The sequence below is a fragment of the Somniosus microcephalus genome, chromosome 27 (assembly GCF_052327205.1).
Source record: "Somniosus microcephalus isolate GS21.2 chromosome 27, FLI_Smic_1.0, whole genome shotgun sequence".
Lineage (NCBI taxonomy): Eukaryota > Metazoa > Chordata > Chondrichthyes > Squaliformes > Somniosidae > Somniosus > Somniosus microcephalus.
In genome coordinates this window covers 10927375-10942891 of record NC_141013.1, presented here as the reverse complement: position 1 = coordinate 10942891, position 15517 = coordinate 10927375, and the positions used below count along the sequence as shown (strand labels likewise).

At 45.7% G+C, this 15517-nt stretch overlaps 1 protein-coding gene across 2 annotated transcripts in view; it reads right to left on the bottom strand.

The window, feature by feature from the left end:
• The window catches only part of LOC147099965 (synaptic vesicle glycoprotein 2B-like), a 199840-nt gene that overhangs the window by 79279 nt on the left and 105044 nt on the right, over positions 1 to 15517 (bottom strand). The gene's annotated exons all lie outside the window — the stretch shown is intronic.

Here is a 15517-nt window from a genome sequence, read left to right as displayed (position 1 = left end):
CCTCGATTTTAAAAGTCTCATCCTTGTTTTCAAATCCTTCCATGGCCCTCGCCCCTCCCTATCTCTCTAATCTCCTCCAGCCCTACAACCCTCCGAGATCTCTGCGCTCCTCCAATTCTGGCCTCTTGCGCATCCCCCGATTTTAATCGCTCCAACATTGGTGGCCGTGCCTTCAGCTGCCGAGGCCCTTAGCTCTGGAATTCCCTCCGAGCCTCTCCGCCTCTCTTTCCTCCTTTAAGACACTCCTTAAAACCTACCTCTTTCCTGTTCTAATATCTCCTTATATGGCTCAGTGTCAAATTTTGTTTGATAACACGTCTGTGAAGTACCTTGGGATGTTTTATGATGTTAAAGGCGCTATATAAATGCAAGTTATTGTTGTAGTCTAAGTAAGGTTGTCAGTTTAGTGACCAATTAAGGACGTTTTGTGCTGTTGGCCCCTTCCCACCAGGAACTGGGTGGCCTATTTAGTGCCTGAACTGAACCATGCCCACCAAGATCTGGACTGAGGCTACCCTGTGAAGTCTTCCACTGTCGAAGAGCCTGAGGATGCGCAGTGTCTAAGTTCACCTGTGAAGGATGGCACATGAGTGAGGTATCAGATGTCCCTGCGTATCCATGGATCCATAGCTCCACATTAGTCGGTGCCTTTTCGGAGGTGTGAGGGGGGCGCGGTCAAAGGGAAGGAGGAATAAAAGCGAGATATTGGGGAAAAAAGCCAAGATAGGTTGCTGGAAGCAAGTTCAATAGCAACTTCCAGAAGGGAATTGGATAAATACTTGAAGGAGAGAAAATTGTGCAGGACTGTGGGGAAAGGGCGGGGGAGTGGGACTAATTGGATAGTGGGATGGGCAATAAATGCTGGCCTTGCCAGCGACGCCCACAACCCAGGAACGAATAAAAAAACATTGGATAGCTCTTTCAAAGAGCCGGCACAGGCACGATGGGCCGAATGGCCTCCTTCTGAGCTGTAAGATTCTATATGATTCAATCCATGCTTATTTCACGTAGAAGACTCATAGCCAGCAAATAGAAGAGACTTTCTCCCATCAATTTGGGCTGGCTTTGAACGCATGCCCCAGAGGTGAAAGGTCACTGTACCACACAGTTTCCAATTTATTATATATATATTTTTAATGTAACAAATCAACAGCATTTGCTGCACTAAGTTTGTTCTCCCCTCCCTCCACCAACAGTACAAACTTCCACCCTCACAACCCTTGGGGCCTGGCCTCATACAAAAAGGGTATCCAAGGAAACAGGAAGATAGTCTAATGGCACTTCCTACACAAGCAGATAAACATCCTCCCACATTCTAAACCAAAAAAAATGCGATTGCGGCCAAATTTACTCAGCAAGTCACACACCATCCTGACTTGGAAATATATCGCCGTTCCTTCATCGTCGCTGGGTCAAAATCCTGGAACTCCCTCCCTAACAGCACTGTGGGAGCACCTTGCCAGTGACGCCCACATCCCAGGAACGAATAAAAAAAAAATTCCACCAGATTCCTGCTGTAACTCCAGCGGGAGTCCAATGGAACAGTCGGAAAAAGGCCAGGACCCAGGCTCACTGGGGTTCCCAGCCTAAACCAGGATTTCCTGCCTCTTACAAGACCAGTGATATAGAGGGCGCACAGACTCCCCACACTGGGAGTTCCCACTTCCAGTATGTCCGGTGGCTGGTACGCCCAGTGAATGAGGCAGAAGAGAATAAGTGGGCTCCACTTGTACGTGGGGTTGGGGGAAGGGGGGGGGTGAAACATAGAAACATAGAAACATAGAAGATAGGAGCAGGAGTAGGCCATTCGGCCCCTCGAGCCTGCTCCGCCATTCAATGAGATCGTGGCTGATCATCCAAATTCAGTACCCTGTCCCTGCTTTCTCCCCATATCCCTTGATCCCCTTAGCCTTAAGAAATATATCTAACTCCTTCTTGAATATATTTAATGAATTGGCCTCAACTGTCTTCTGTGGTAGAGAATTCCACAGGTTCACCACTCTCTGGGTGAAGAAATTCCTCCTCATCTCTGTCCTAAATGGCTTACCCCTTATCTTTAGACTGTGATCCCTGGTTCTGGACTCCCCAGCCATCGGGATCATCCTTCCTGCATTTAGCCTGTCTAGTCCTGTTAGAATTTTATAAGTTTCAATGAGATCCCCTCTCATTCTTCTAAACTCTAGCGAATATAAGCCTAATCGACCCAATCTCTCCTCATACGTCATTCCTGCCATCCCAGGTATCAGTCTGGTGAATCTTCGCTGCAACTCCCTCCATGGCAAGAACATCCTTCCTCAGATAAGGCGACCAAAACTGCACACAATACTCAAGGAGTGGGCAGAGTTTGGGCTCGGACACTCGAAGATGAGAATCAAAAAATAAATAAATTGCGGAAGGTCGGTGGACCCAGAGTGGCATTTGCACAAAGCAGCCCCATGCAACCCAGGTGCCCTTCCACTGACTCTACAGGCACTGGCAGGGTCAGCACGGGGAGGTAACAGCAGCCACGATTCTGCAGTCACTGCTGGCACCATGACTCGCCAATTTACAGGGCCATTTAAGCAAGTCTTTTAGTTGATATCAAATAATAAATATTGTTTCACTCCAGTTACACCCTGAAAAATTGTATTTCAATGTACTCACACACAAATGTAATTATTATTGAAACAAGAGCCTACAAGCAGCTGTCGAGGCCTTTCTGCTAACATCTGATAACCAGCTCGGACTGCTCCTTACTGGGCTCTGTGAAAGGTCTTTCCACTCTCTGAAAAATTAATCATAGCTGTGCTTCCTCACAAGAGCTTATTACAGTTTCCAATTCATTTTTTTTTGCAATTACAGTACAATGGAGTTCAGTTTTTATTGCTTTACGATTTCCTCGCCTCTTTTATCCCCTCATCGCCCGAAGGTTGCCGGCTCCTCGGTGACTGAACTATCCACTGCTGCCTCACCCCAAGTGGCCATTCTTCATGCCCGAGTTTAGGCGGTGAGTGCCCGCCGACTATCTAACCGTGAGCAGGTATCATAAAGAAGCAAGGCTCCTGTGCTCCTCCGAAATCCACACATGTTACACTGGGGCCACGAGGCAACAGTCAGGGGGTTGGAATCCTAGGAGACGTTCCCTTCCCTAGAACAGAGGCCAACTTTGGCAGATCTGCTGCAATCAGTTAACGCGGTCTGTACCCACTCGGCCAGTGGAGGAGATGGAGCCCATTTACTTTCATTACAATTGATGTTACTTCCTGTAGTTAATTCTGTTTTATCAAAGTCATGCTTCTTGATGTAGAAAGACGACTGAGAGCTTGGTTTGTGTATAAAACAAGGCTTTAATCAACTGTTTCAAAACCATGAGATTTCTAGTTACATCACTAGTTCCTGGTTACAGAAACATCCTGAGCAAGCTGGGCCCACGCCCAAGTATTTATACTCCTTGGACGGCGCCACCAGCTGGCCGCCTAGTGTTACTTCATGAGTCATGATAAGATTCATGACACGTCTATTCCATGGAAACAGTTCCATTAAAACTTCTGATGAGCATCAAAAATGCTCAGAGTCTGACTTACACTCTGGGATACAGCTGTGATTGGGATATTGAAGTTGTCTGCAGGTTTCCCCATACCTGAATTCCTATGCAGTAACCCATTACCTGGGCAAGCCACCAGGAACCAGAGCTTTACGCTGAAAATGCTATCCTGCATTTTCCAGCTCTCAAAGCTCCCTCTGCACCGCCTGCAAGAAAATGCCTCAAACGCAGTCTCGGAAGGCTGCTAAACCAATGCGATATTTAAACCATTTCCCACACCAACCACCTTGTGGCTTCTTTGAGTTAGGTTACCATTCAGTTGACGGAGGACACAGCTCTGGCACAGTACCCAGGCATCAATGAGCAGGTTGCCCTTGGTGGAGGATGGCGCGGGCCATGGGGAGAGATGACTGAGGGGGAATATAACTTAGAAAAGCAGGAGCCTCAACTGCGCAATGAATAAATAAATATTTTGTCGTTAATCTTTCCAACAAAATGGCAGTGGAGGTACAGTAAATATACTGCTTTTATAGTGAAATCAGAAGATTGTACTGTAGTCTGGAAAAAAAACAATTGCAGCGATGGAAGTGGATTTTCATGTTCATCAGCATCTTTCACTGTACCAGGCTGACCTCAATTTCTGAGCTAACAGCTTAGACCGCTTTACGTCACCACTAAAATCAAATGTCATCCTAGTCCGCTCTCCAAAAAAGACATGCAACATTTAATGCAGCCTTCTGTATTCTAATGATAAAGTAACAGTTAGAAAAGAAAGACTTGCGTTTATAGTGTCTTTCACGACCACCGGATATTCTAGAAGCACATAGCGGGTCCGTCAGCATGTGAACAGAGTAATGATGGTCCCCTTGGTCAGAACCGTGCTGACCATGAGTCGACACCCTTGGAATTAAACCTGCCTTTTCTCTTTCCAGAACCGGCTGTGCCTTTCTGGAATCACAGTACCAGAATCTAGTTGTTGCTTTTTTCTTTTTTAGCTCAAAACAGAAAAATGAAGTTGGCCAAACATTTTTCCCCACAAAGACACTGGCCCTTTAAAAAAAAAGAGTTCAAACAATAGGACGGATTTACCTGAACAGGAGACAGATGGTCATTAAGAACAGACATTAATCATGGTTTGGTACCTTCTGCCTCCATCATTTCTGTGAACGATACCCTTGCATACATCTACCGGTCCTGTCCAAAATCAAAAGAAAGCTTCCCCTTACCGGAGCAGCGACACCTTCCCACTGCTGTTCCATGCTGAGTAAGTGAGATAAACAAAACCTGGTCACATCGCACTGACTGAGAAACTACCCCTGCGTCGCTGCAGTTGTACAGACTGTGGAGTCCAGGGTGTGGCTGATATTGATTTATCTCTGCCATTAGCAAGTAAAGCAAAGTAGCCTGGCATTCGAGGATGTAGACAGCCGCAGTTTAGCAACGGCTGTCTGCCCGCTGATGCCAGCATGAAGCCGAGTGCAGATTGTACCCAGTTTAAATTCAGAACATAAGAAATAGGAGCAGGATTCGGCCATTTGGCCCCTCGAGCCTGCTCCGCCATTCAATATGATCATGGCTGATCATCGACCTCAACTCCACTTTCCTGCCCACTCCGCATAACCCTTGACTCCCCTGTTTTTCAAAAATCTGTCTATCTCGGCGATTATCGGCAATTTTTTTTTTTATTCGTTCACGGGATGTGGGCGTCGCTGGCAAGGCCGGCATTTATTGCCCATCCCTAATTGCCCTTGAGAAGGTGGTGGTGAGCCGCCTTCTTGTACCGCAGAGGGCAGTTAAGAGTCAACCACATTGCTGTGTGGTCTGGAGTCACATATAGGCCAGACCGGGTAAGGACGGCAGATTTCCTTCCCTGAAGGACATTAGTGAACCAGGTGGGTTTTTACGACAATCCAATAGTTTCATGGTCACCATTATTGATACTAGCTTTTTTTTTAATTCCAGATTTCTTTAATTAATTGAATTTAAATTCCCGAGCTGCCTGTGGTGGGATTTGAACTCACGTTTCCGGATCATTAATCCAGGCCTCTGGATTAATAGTCCAGTAATATAACCACTATGCTACTGTACCCACTAATTGTACCTCCAAATCAAAATTCAATCACTTGGGAAGTTGTCACTTGAGCGAATGGTTTTATTCTGAGGCACACTTACACTACAATTGTACCAATGCTGCAAGTTATTGTGCAAGTGCAGCCGGAAACCGGAGACAAGGCCCCAACCTGACACCTGAGCAAAGTGAAATAGACTTCCTTAAGGAGAGATTTACGCTGTCCGTTCGGGCCTTAACTCGTGCCGGCAGAGGCGCAATGGGCCAAATGGCCTCCTTCTGTGCTGTACAATTCCATGAGCTCACTGCCCCACGGAGTGCTTTGAGGCAAATAGCATAGACGCATTCAAAGGGAAGCTAGATAAAAACACAGGGGTCACAGTCTCAGGCTAAGGGGTCGGCCATTTGGGACTGAGATGAGGAGGAATTTCTTCACTCAGAGGGTTGTGAATCTTTGGAATTCTCTGCCCCAGAAGGCTGTGGATGCTCAGTCGTCGAATATATTCAAGGCTGAGGTCGATAGATTTTTGGACTCTAAGGGATCGGGCGGGAAAGTGTTGAGGTCGAAGGTCAGCCATGATCTGATTGAATGGCGAAGCAGGCTCAAGGGGCCGAATGGCCTATTCCTGCTCCTAATTCTTACATTCTTACATGAGGGAGAAAGGAATAGAAGGATATGCTGATAGGATGAGATGAACTAAGGTGGGAGGAGGCTCGAGTGGAGCATAAACACCGGCATAGGCCAGGTGGGCCAAATGGCCTGTTTCTGTGCTGTAAGTTCTAGGTAACACACGATTTACGCTATATAAATTTATTGTTGTAGCAAAACCAAAATGACTTTACGTCAATGCTAAATGTACCCTTAAAGAACTTCGTCCCGGGGCTCACCTAATGGCTCAGTGCGTTTATTCAGTGCATTGCTGAACGATACGGACCTCAGTCGGATCGGCAGTAGGGGAGCAATAGTTGACCTCAGCATGCCTAACCCTAATCACTATGCAGTGACTTGTGCTGGAAGTGCAGCTGCATGGACATCGGGTTAGGACAGGATTGGGGGCCAGTTGTGATTCCTCTCTTGGTCAAACAGCCTGGTATGTGCACTCACCAGAGCCACACATGACTAATGGCACCTTGGATGAAGTGCTCAAGGGCAACTGGCTACAATGGAACCATGCCCTAGCAAAGAGGCAACAGCTTTGGAAAAGGAGTGTAGAAAATTGGCAAGCAAATATAGGAGTAGAAATTCAGGCTGTAGCAATAAGCTCCCCCGAGCCACGATCTCCCACCTCCCACCTGGTATTTATGAGCCCTCCCCCTGCCCTCTGCCCTCCTCGGCTGTGACCTCTGATCTCCCCCCGCCCCGAGGCCTCCGATCTCCACTCCAGCCTCCGATCTCCACCCGACACCGGCCTCCAAACTATCGCTGTAATATTAGTGCTTGTTTCAGTGTCACAATACCTGTTATAAATCTCATCATCAAGAAACTACTTATGAAATAACGCTGGACGGCCAGCTGGTGGCACCGTCCAAGGAGTATAAATACTTGGGCGTGGGCCCCAGCTTGCCAGGGACATTTTGTAAGACAAGGAGCTAGTGAAATACAACTAGACCTCCATGTTCTGAAACAAGTTGATTAAAGCCTTGCTTAATGCTCAAACCAAGTGCGTAGTGAGTTTTATTACGTCAATACCCATTATGAAATTGTACAAAAACAACCAACTTAGGGAGACAGTTATTCCCTAGAACCTGCCAAGAGTCTAATGGTTAAATTTAACTTTAACTGTAGTTTTTTCCCAATTTTGTGTTTATGCACCAAATACAATGTCTCTCTGCTTTTAATTTCATTTCCTGTATTTCTGTCCACATCCTGTTTTTTTTAAATTGGAAAAGACAAACACATTCAGATCTACAGATAACACACAGCAGAGCGTGGGTTTGCTTGTGTGAGGCAGTGCTCAATATCCGACACAGTCCTGATCAGGGAAAAGAGATAAGGTTCAAAGCGGCGCAGCTTGGTAAATCACAGAGCAGAACGCTGTCTGGGAAATAGAAAGGATCAAATGGGTGAGACAGTTCAATGGAACAGTCTATTGAAAATCTATGATCATCACTGTCATTGTGGTAAGCTCCCAGTCTTGGCCAGGTTAGTAAAGGGGGAAGCATTATGTGAAGGTGCAGTGCTTCATAAATAAAGCACAGTCCAGGAAAAGGCTGTTTGACCTTAAAATAAATCATTCACAATCTTTGCTATTGTGAACTCTACACCAACTATTTCATCCCCTGAAGGAAAGTACAGGACAAATACTCCCTGATTTCCAAAGGTATTCAAGCCTAATAAACACAACTCCAGTACTCAACCAGTTCTGTTGCTCTCCACACTCAACTGCCTCCCCCAACCCCAACAGTACAGGAACCATTGGCAACCATTATGTCCCTTGGAGCATTCGACCATCTTAGTCTCTACATATCGCTATAAACCCTTCACATGTACATCATGTATGCCTCACAGCATTTTGAAGACCTGGATCATGTTCGCCCTCGTTCCTCACGCCCCACCCCTCACCCCCCACCTTTCTCCGATTAAAACAATGTCCAATCCAATTTTCTACTCACAACACCTCCACAGAGATGGGTCAAAACTCAATGAGAGGCATCCCATTTACATGGCCGTTTGTGTCATTTCTCCGGGTTTCTGCCTCTCTTCTGCTGAAGTTATTGCGGGAGACTGGAACAGACCCCCGCAGGAATTCCAGGCAGTTATTTCCTTTTTATTCCTGCTGTGTAGATAGGCACATTCCATCCCACGTTTTGCAGCCGTTCCACTGAGGCGGATATTGGTGTATGCAAGATACACAGCTTGGCATCGTGATTACATAAAATACAATACATAACAATGAAGAGTATATGTGATACACATAAGACTAGAAATTGGGTGACTTTGCACCTCCCGTTAGCACCCCCGGCTTTGCGGCCTGGCGCGGCGCTGATATCAACTTCCGCCATATTTGGCGGGAGTTTTGCGGCGACGCTATGGTGTTGCGCCCCGATCTCCTTCGTCCGGAGATCCTGACATCATCGCCGTGCACATCGCCCTGGTAGCGCCCCGGACCCGAAGCGGCGGTCGATAACACCGACAGCTGCAGGAGGCGTGCATCGGGCAGCCGGCCGCTTCAGGGGGCGATGATTAAAGGCGAGGTGGCCGAGGCAAGTTAAAAAATAACTTACCTTTCATGTTGCCGTTTTCTTCGCATGTTCCTGTCCGTGATCAATCAGCCCAGCACTCTGCTTGAGTTCCGGGCTGATCGTGCGGGATCGCGGCTGCCTTGGTGGTCCAGTTAGGTACTTTTTCTATTGCAGAGCCTGCAGCGATGGCCCTTCCCTTTAAGGGAGGGACGGAGCCTTTGAACGCGGCGGCGCCGCACGGCCCAGTGTGCAGCGCTGCTGAAGTCTCCGCATGAATTAGCGCTCCACTTCCTTCTTGGAGCGCAAACGGCGAATTTTTCAAAAGTTTGAAATAGTTTGCGCCTCGCACTAACTTCTCAAATTATAAAAAATTACCGCCCCAAATGGGGCGATACTGAATTTCACCCCCATTTAGTACAATGGAATATATTGGACACACAATAGGCCCAACCATCTTCAGCTGCTTCATCAATGACCTTCCCTCCAACATAAGGTCAGAAATGGGGATGTTTGCTGATGACTGCACAGTGTTCAGCGCCATCCACAACTCCTCAGATAATGAAGCAGTCCATGACCGCATACAACAAGACCTGGACAACGTTCAGGCTTGGGCTGATAAGTGGCAGGTAACATTTGCGCTGCAGAAGTACCAGGCAATGACTATCTCCAACAAGCGACAGTCTAACCACCGCCCCTTGACATTCAATGGCATTACCACCACCGAATCCCCCACCATCAACATCCTGCGGGACACCATTGACCAGAAACTTAACTGGACCATCCACATAAATATTGTAGCAACAAGAGCAGGTCAGAGACTAAGTATTCTGCGGCAAGTGTCTCACCTCCTGACTCCCCAAAGCCTTTCTACCATCTACAAGGCACAAGTAAGGAGTGTGATGGAATACTCTCCACTTGCCTGGATGAGTGTAGCTCCAACAACATTCAAGAAGCTCGACACCATCCAGGACAAAGCAGCCCGTTTGATCAGCACCCCATCCACCACCTTAAACATTAATTCCCTCCACCACCGGCGTACCGTAGCTGCAGTGTGTACCATCTACAAGATGCACTGCAGCAACTCGCCAAGGCTTCTTTGGCAGCACCTCCCAAACCCGCGACCTCTTCCACCTAGAAGGACAAGGGCAGCAGGCGCATGGGAACACCACCACCTCCAAGTTCCCCTCCAAGTCACACACCATCCTGACTTAGAAGTATATCGCCGAGCCTTCATCGTCGCTGGGTCAAAATCCTGGAACTCCCTCCCAAACAGCACTGTGGGAGCACCTTCACCACAGGGACTGCAGCGGTTCAAGAAGGAGGCTCATCACCACCTTCTCAAGGGCAACTAGGGATGGGCAATAAATGCTGGCCTTGCCAGCGACACCCACATCCCATAAAAACAAATTTAAAAAAAGACTATGGGACAGAAAATATATAATGAGGGACTGTTAGAATAAACTGCTGGGCAGTGAAGTATAAAGATACACTCTAGGGGTCAGTAAAGATAGAGAATAATCAATGGGAAACAGTAGGATTTAGGGGAGACACAATGTGGAATAATGGGGTTTAGAGAATACACAATGAAAGACAGTGGGGAACAATAACAACAACCTGAATTTGTATAATGCCTTTAGCATAGAAACATCCCAAAGTATTTCAGCGATGGGAGTTGGGAATAGACACCAAGACAGGAAGAAAGATTAGGAGATGAGGAGGAAAGCTTTGCTGAATAGGCGGGATTTTTGAAGGAAGTTGAGCGGTGAGAGGTCGAGGGAGGGAGTTGCAGAAAGCAAGACCAATGCACCTGAACGCTGTCTGAAAACTGGGGGGACAAAGGGGGAAATGAATAAAAGGCAAGTCAGAGCAATGGAGTGTTCAGTCGTGGTTGCTGGATGAGATGAGCTTGCCAAGGTAGGATGGGGCAAGGACACAGAGGCATTTATAGAGAGGAACAAGGATTTAAAATTGAATACGTGGAGTTGACGGTAGCCAGTGGAGGGCTGTGAGGATTGGATGATGGACAAATGAGACTTAGTACAGGACAGGACACAAGTGGCAGAGGTTTGGGCTAAGTTCTACAGAAGAGGCTGAGAGGGCAGTGAGGACAGAGTTTGAGACTACAGTGGGAATTGCACATTGGGGAACAGTAAGAAATAGAAAATGTACAATGGGGACAGCAGGGTCGACAGAATACACAATGATAGGCAACTGGATATACAGAATGCACAATGGGGGATTGTGGGGTCCAGAGAATACACAATGAGGAATAGTGGGGTATGGAGAACACATTGAGGGCTAGTGGGGCATAGGGAATATATAATGAGGAACAATGGCGTATGTGGAATATATAATGAGGGCCAACGGAATATAGAGAATGTACAATGTGAGACAATGAAATATAAAGAATAGATAAAGATGGATAGTGAAGCACACAGAATATGTAATAAGGAACAGTGAGCTATAGGGAATTCACAATGGGGGACAGTGTGGTATAGAAAGCAAACAATGAAGAGCATTGGGATGTACGGAATATGCAATAGGGAACAGTGGGGTATAGAGAATACACAATGAAGGATAAGTGGCTGTAATTGCAGGAGAGGGCCTAGAGGGTACAGATTCAGCACTAGCTAGAGACAGCTAGTTACATGGGAGCCTCGGAGCACACAGTACTGGGATAAAATCTGTGAATCGTCGACAATCTATGATGGTTGGAATCAGATGGCCTTTCTTAACCTCCAATAATTATACAATATGAGTCTATCTCTAGCATAGTTTATGGAATCTACATTTGAAATGTAATAGTTTAATACAAATCTTAGAGGGCCGAAATGGATTTTATTGCCAAAAAAAAGGTACAATACAATTGTAAAATTAGAAAATAAAGAACTTGCATTTATATAGCACCTTTTACAATCGCAGTGATTTAGCGATGTTAATTCAAGGATAAAAATTGGTCAGGACACCAAGAGAAATCCCCTGCTCTTCTTCAAAATAGTGACATGGGATCTTTTTCATCTACTTGAGAGGGCAGACGAGGCCTCAGTTTAACGTCTCATCCGAAAGACGGCACCTCCGATAAGGTAGCACTCCCTCAGCACTGCACTGAAGGTTGAGCCTAGGTTATGTGCTCAAGTCTCTGGAGTGGGGCTTGAACCTACAATCTTCTGACTCAGCTGAAAGAGGGCTACTACTGAACCAAGGCTGACACCAGTAAATTTATTATAGGTAAAGACTAATAAAGAAATCAATCCCTTTAGTTAACAATAGTCTTGCCGCTGCGATTTGCGCTGCGTCGTTTGAGACAAAAAGTAAAGCCCCGCTACCAGATTGCACGGGTCTCATTTACATATATTAAATATTTAAATCTGGTCCCATGCCGAAACTTGTGTCTGCATTTTAAAAAAATTAATTCCAAGGATGTGGCAAGGCTGACATTTATTGCCCATCTCCAGATGCCCTGGCTTAATACAACTGAGTGACCATTTCAGAGGGCAGTTAAGAGTGAACCACATTGCTGTGGGTCTGGAGTCACATACAGGCCAGACCGGGTAAGGACGGCAGATTTCCTTCCCTAAAGGACATTAGTGAACCATTTGGATTTTTACGACAATCCAACAACCGTTATTTATTTCCAGATTTATTTTTTTAAGCTTAATTCAAATTCTCAAACTGCCATCATGGGTGAATTCATGTTCTCTGGATTATTAGTTCAGGCATCGTGATTACTGGTCCATAACTACTACACTATTGGAGCTTTCGGTTGTCTATGTAACAGGACACATGGGAGACCCAGGAGCTGGGACCGAGGAGACAGTTCCAGTTCCCAATAAAAGTCTGTTTTTTTATATATATATTGAACTACATTTTGTTCCTCGCATCAGATGGTTTGCTGCTTAATCCGTAAATTTTATATTTCAGATAGGGCCAAGCTTATCCCATCACTGGAGTTATGTGGCGAATATTTCTGACCAGTTGCTGGCACTAAGCTACCATGGGGAGTAGATTTTCTTCAACATGATTACTCATTATTGCAAGTTTCTCTGCCTTCTGTGTAGAATTTCAGCATTTATTTGACAGAAGCAATTACGTACACAACAGTAGAACCGCTTGGTAAATGTATTATTCAACAATACAATTTACATGTCTGTAAATCAGTGGAGCTACAAGATGAATGAAATAAATTACCCATAAAATGCTGTGAATAGGGCATGGCTTTGTGCAGGTTCTTAGGGGGAAAAATTCAGTATCGCCCCATTTGGGGCGCCATTATCGGCCGTGCGCAAAGTTTAGCGCCTGGCGCTAATTATCGCCTCCGACGGCAAACTTGGCTTTTATCGTCCCTGGAGGTGATTGGAGCGCTAAATCAGGCGCTTCACACCTGTCTTAAGGTGCAAAGGCCGAGGAGCGAGGCGCTACCTCAGAGCGCTGGCAAAGCGAGGAAGGGCAAATCAACATGACCCTGCAAAGTGCTGCTCAGTACCCAAAACCCCTTCACACAGCGTTGAATCTCTCCAGAAGTCTCTCTCTCTCTCTCTCTCTCAGAATGCGTGGTGCAAAAATGTCACCAACAAAAAAAGGCAGGAAGCGGTCACTTTTAAATAGCGTTCCCCCAGTCCCTTTCTGACTGCAAAACGCTCCCCTCAACCTGTCATTGCTAACGGCAGGCGGTAAGGCAGGGGGCGCCACTCATTATCTGGTCCCGGGCGCTAACGGGGCGTTGTGCACTCGACTGACGTCACGATCTGCCGGTGCAGGAGATCGTGGCGGTAGTATTTAGCGCCGCCGCAAAATGTCTAGTTAATTTTGCGAGTGGTGCAAATATCGCTGCGCCTGGGCACTAGTTGCTTTGCACCCCATTAGCGCCCTCTTAAGGCGCTAACAGGAGGCGCAAACAACTGAATTTTTCCCCCTTAAGACCTAAAGACCTGCACAGCGCAACTTATGCATCTTTATAAAAAATGGAAGTATATTCAAAATTATAATATTTAGAATTAGTAAAGTAAAATAGGAGAAAGTATTTCCATTGGGCAATGAGTCAGTAACTACAGGGCATAAATTTACAAAAATCACTGAAAGAATAAAGCGAGAGATTGGGAGAAATTTTTATAGAGGGCTGTTAGGACATGGAATGTTCTACCAGGAACAGTGGGGGGAATCAGAATCCATAATAAGTTTTAAAAGGGAAGTGGATAAATATTTGACAAATAAAAAATGATAGGGATATGAGGAAAGGGCAGGGGAATCGGATTAAACAGGTGGATCTTTCAGGAAGCCAGCACAGGTGTAACAGGCCAAATGGCCACCTTCTGTGATATAAAATGTTATGATTTTATTAGCCAATAAAACAGAAATGATAGCTCATTAAGTAATGTTTTATTGTTTGAACATTCTCTGACTCAGGAGGAATGCTTTCAGAACATGTTATAGCCAAGGAAATGTGATGCAACAACACATTACAACAGCAACACACAGAAACCAAGGCAATGAGTGATGTTGGTTCAATAACTTTCTCCACCCAATCCTCCCGAGTTGGCAGTCTCAGTCACAGTGCTGTAGAGAGTCACTAAGCCAAGGCCAGGAGCACTGGCAAGGAAGGGAAATCCGACTGGGAGTTATCCTTGCGTTCTTGTCATGTGCCTGTTAACAACCAACAATGCCAAGGTGAACACCTGGGAGAAAGTCATCTATCTCCCTGGCCAGAAGTGGTGCATGGTCAGAGGACCTGTGACCAGTAAAGGGATCCATAATCTCACAAATAATGGAGAGGAAATACCATTGCAGCCTGTAGAGCTTGTGGATTTTATTAATTAATGCATGTTCACAGTACCCTAAACATTCAATTATCATTGTCATTAACCAGACTTTCATGGGTCAAATATTATGGGCACGAATTTCCTTGGAGTTGCTCCCATGCCATTGTAACTTCACTGGAAGGAGAAATGTTGGCTGGGAAAGTAGGAAATCTCCCTGCTCTTCTTCAAATAGTGCCATGGAATCTTTTCTGTCCACCTGGACAGACAAACAACATAGCACTCCCTCAGTACTGCACAAAAGTGTCAGTCGAGATTATGTGTTCACGCCAATAGTCTTTGATAACCTTTTATCCTTCATCCGGACTTCCACTGTCACATTGCAACAGAACTTGGACTACACATAATCTATTCACAGAAACTGAGGAGAACTTAATGCATATACATCAACAGTGCAACTCATTATGAATCGTTTCTTTCAAATGGTACGTAAATGGTTACAGCCATGAATTCCTTGATATGGTAGTGATGGCAAATAGGTCAGAGCAAGCTCTTCCATTCTTAGCTTGAACTAATTGTACAAGATTAGAAAATTCAGGGGAGCAGAATAACATTCAGGTGCTCATGGAATCCCTATTCCTGTTATTCGGCAAAGAACTGTGAAGGTCACTTTCAGCACCATGAACAGCTCCAATGCTGGTGCCAATGTGCGCGTCCAGTGATAGTGCTGTCAGTAAGCAGTACTTTATTTAACTGTCTCCTTTGTGCCTTTCATGTGCTCTGAAGGCCTTTGTCATAAGTCAGAGAATTTACGAGCAATTGAACGTTATTCAATGCGATATCATTTCTGGTTTATTGGCTATTATCATTTGATTTTCTCGCTAATTGCAAAGCGTCATAAGTCACACTGTGCAGATAGCTAAGTCACCAATCTGTGGGATGTCAGTGCCAGGGAATGGAACAGTTTCCCATTTCAAGTATTCATAGAAA